This window comes from Lactuca virosa, chromosome 5, assembly GCF_052849685.1.
Source record: "Lactuca virosa cultivar CGN04683 chromosome 5, Lactuca_virosa_CGN04683_v6, whole genome shotgun sequence".
NCBI lineage: Eukaryota > Viridiplantae > Streptophyta > Magnoliopsida > Asterales > Asteraceae > Lactuca > Lactuca virosa.
This window is the reverse complement of record NC_136430.1, coordinates 306,938,447-306,941,993: the sequence shown is the minus strand read 5'-3', so window position 1 is coordinate 306,941,993 and position 3,547 is coordinate 306,938,447. Positions and strand designations below refer to the sequence as shown.

Here is a 3,547-nt window from a genome sequence, read left to right as displayed (position 1 = left end):
GGGTCCGACTTGATAGCACTGCATCCCCTGGAGTTTTATTCCGCACTGAATGTTTACAAATTACTATGATATCTTGAGAATACTTTGACTCTGATCGTCTTTTAGAACAATGAATGAATGACTTTAACTTATTTAAAATAGAATTTTTATTCAGTATTTTTGGGACGTTATATATTTCTTGTATTATAAAATATATTTTTTTAAATGTTATTATTAAGTTATATTTTTTTTAAAGAATATGATGTCCATGTAAGAATTACATATTAGATGAGCTGTTTTATAAGTTATTTTACAAAAATGAAGTTAATGAAAATTTGATATGGCAAAATAATTTTTTTAATAACTTAATGACCATGCATACTCGTACATACTTTTAATAATGAGTTAATGTCATTTTATGATAACAACAGTCTCATATATCAATTGTAATTTCTCATACTTTTTACGTAAAGTTCCTCAAATATCGTTTCAGCTGACAAAAAGATCGAAAATCCATTTGATCGTTTTTTCTTTTTGACATAATATCAAACTTGAACGATATGATGTATATGAAAAAATATCTTGACAAATATATGTATATGTGGTCCAACTTGTACAGAAGTTGACATGACGACCAAGTTATACATTTGTTGAAAAAGATTTTATTTCAAGACAAAATTACAAAAATGGTATACATACGGTATGGTTTAATAGGCATATAAAATCCGACTTAAAAAATGGACAAACTCGGTCCTTATATTTTCACCAAGACGACTTTTAGAGATATGTTGGTTAAAGTTGATGATTATACTCGTTGAATTGTTATTGCTCTTCTCAGAAAATGCAATTATAAAGTTATGTTCGTTATCATCATTTTTTTTTAATAACTAGAATAAAAAATGGTCAAAGAGGAAATTTATGATCAATCGTGAATCCAAAACTCTAAAAAATATCTTCACAAAACACATATGGCATATCCCCTAAATTTTACGAGTAATTCGCAAGCAGAGATTTAGGAGAACTAAGATTTATGTTGCAAGCAGTTGTAAGCATCTTATCTTCCTTTATAAACATTCAGTGCTCAAAGATTTATGTTGCAAGCAGTTGTAATTGCCTCTCTCACCTTGATAATGGAGCACCAAGTCTTCAAAAACATTCATGTTAATTATAAGTACAATTTTCCTTAATAATACTTACTTGTTCGAACTTTTATTGATGTCGGCACATGATTCGGTTAGCACCGTTTATAGACGCTGTAGATTTTCTAGTAAAACTCGTTAGAAAGAACGAAATGAAGAACTTATAACATGTTTGAAGGCGACAAGTTGTAAGCATCTTAACTTTTATGTTCTTCATTCTTCTATAATGAATCTCTATTTATCTAGATTAATGTTCTACTGTTGACTTAGTAAACCACCGATGGTAATGGACACCACGAACTCACCAAGAGAGAGACACCCAGTTGAAAGTGGAAACGATTTCCTATACCTCTACAAATATCAGATTAGGGCGTGACGACGGCTCACCCAAATTGAATCGGAGGAGATGAAGATGGACAAGTGAGACGACATAGGATATGTAATAATAGGGCTTGGTGAAGGTTTGGTGATGTTGGGGAAGAAATCAAAAATATGAAGATAGAGTGATGGAGTGGAGAAAACGGGCAAGGGTGGGGGTTAGGTTTAATGGGGAAAAATTACATAAATGGTCCCCTGAGTATATAGTACTTGTCATGTTTGTTCAATGTCAAAGTTATCATTTTTGGAAAAAATAACGACTTTCGTGGTTAGATTTAACGGTAGAAGAACCATTCTCAAAAATACATACAAAACATAAAGACCGAGTTTGTCATTTTTTTTGATATTGAACTTTATATGTCTATTATACCATATCACAGAGACCATTTTTATAATTTACTTTTTTTAATATTACTATGATTGTAATTAAAATTTATTATTTTAATTTGTACATAAACTTTTTATTATCAACAAACCTCAACTAACGCCCAAACCTAAACACCATGAACAACAAAAGTTCCGGTATGGATCCCCAAATCACCCAAAATATAAATTAAAATACCCCAAATATCTAATGAGCTCAAGGATAAGGGCGACATGGTGGAGTGGTTGTGACATTTGTTAAGCAATAATTGAAAGGTTAAATGGAAAGGACACATCAAAACTATTTCATTGTTTAATACACTTAACAAGAAAAATATACACATGATAGGTATAGGTATGTTTAAAAAAATAATAGCAGCTGTAAATTGTAATTTTTATTTATATAAAAATGTTTGACAAAATTAATTATATGTTTTTTAAAAGATATAAATTATATTAAACAAAAAAAAACTAAAAACTTTTAAAATCTATTTGATATAGCTTTTTAAATTATAATTTTTTTGCTATGAAATAAAAACTTTATATTAATTGATAATTCATTTTTTTTAAACTTTAAAAACTTGTTCGCAGACATCCGACATTTATCTCAACATAAATGGATAGATTAACAATAGACAAAATTGCAAAAATGGTCACTGTGGTTGGCAAATTTATGTGTTTTTGGTCCAAAACGAAATGTTGGTGCACCACTGGTCCAAAATTAGATCTTTCTATTGTTTTTTGTCTATATACACTTGAAAAGACAATTTTGCCTTTATAACTTGTATTTTTAATTTTCTTTAATTGTTGAAACATATATGTTAATTTAATTTATATTTTTTTAACTTAAAAAAAAGGTCTACCCACCATTTCTCTTTCCCTCTCTCTCAACAAAAACGCACACACACACACACTCAAGAAAGAACAAATCACTACTAGTGGCCGCCACCATCACCACCGATTGCTACCACCGTTCGCCACCATCACCATTGACTGCCACCATTGTCCACAATAAACATCCAATCCCACCCTGACCCCCATCTTTCCTTCCTCATGGCCGATAAAACTCCCCAATCAACATTGCCCTTCTAATCGATTTCGTTCTAATTTGGAGTTGTTCATTAATTTGCAAGAGAAACAGAAAAGATTGTGATGAATATTATATAGGAGCAAAAGTAAAAGAACAGATAGTTGTGTGAGGCTTTGAAGAAGAAGAAGAAACAGAAACAGAGTGTGTGGGTCAGCCAAAGGTGAGTCGTTTTCAATGGTATAACTTTATTTGTCTCTTTGTCAATTCATCGAACACCTTATGTGCTTGACAACCTTCTACACTTGTGAAAGTGATTCATCATCAGAATCATACCTTCTTCCAAGATCGCATTGTTTCCCCTCTCTGATTTCTTCTAAGCAAAACCAAAATCATAAATTCCTCAAGTCACCTTAATCACCCACAATCGAACACCTTCCTTCACCCCTTTCCCGAACCACCAGATATCACCCTTAAATCAGATCCTTGAGAGTTGCGATCAAAAATACATACACACACACCTATTAATCGAGCCATTAGGGTTTACTGGTTTAAAGTGGTTGAATCTTGACAGATTTGATATCGATTTTGTCCCCTGATATGTCTTCTACTTCTCAATCGATTTCAAAAAGTGTGTGTGTGTGTGAATCCTTACTAAAGC

The 3,547-nt window shown here is 31.5% G+C and overlaps 1 long non-coding RNA gene across 1 annotated transcript; it reads right to left on the bottom strand.

The window, feature by feature from the left end:
• Positions 1–879: 879 nt before the first annotated feature.
• LOC145115956 (uncharacterized) lies at positions 880–1,648 on the bottom strand. Its single transcript, XR_013711789.1, has 2 exons — positions 1,177–1,648; positions 880–1,102 (listed from the first exon to the last, which is right to left on the bottom strand). It is a non-coding gene; the product is annotated as an uncharacterized LOC145115956 (long non-coding RNA).
• Positions 1,649–3,547: the final 1,899 nt, after the last annotated feature.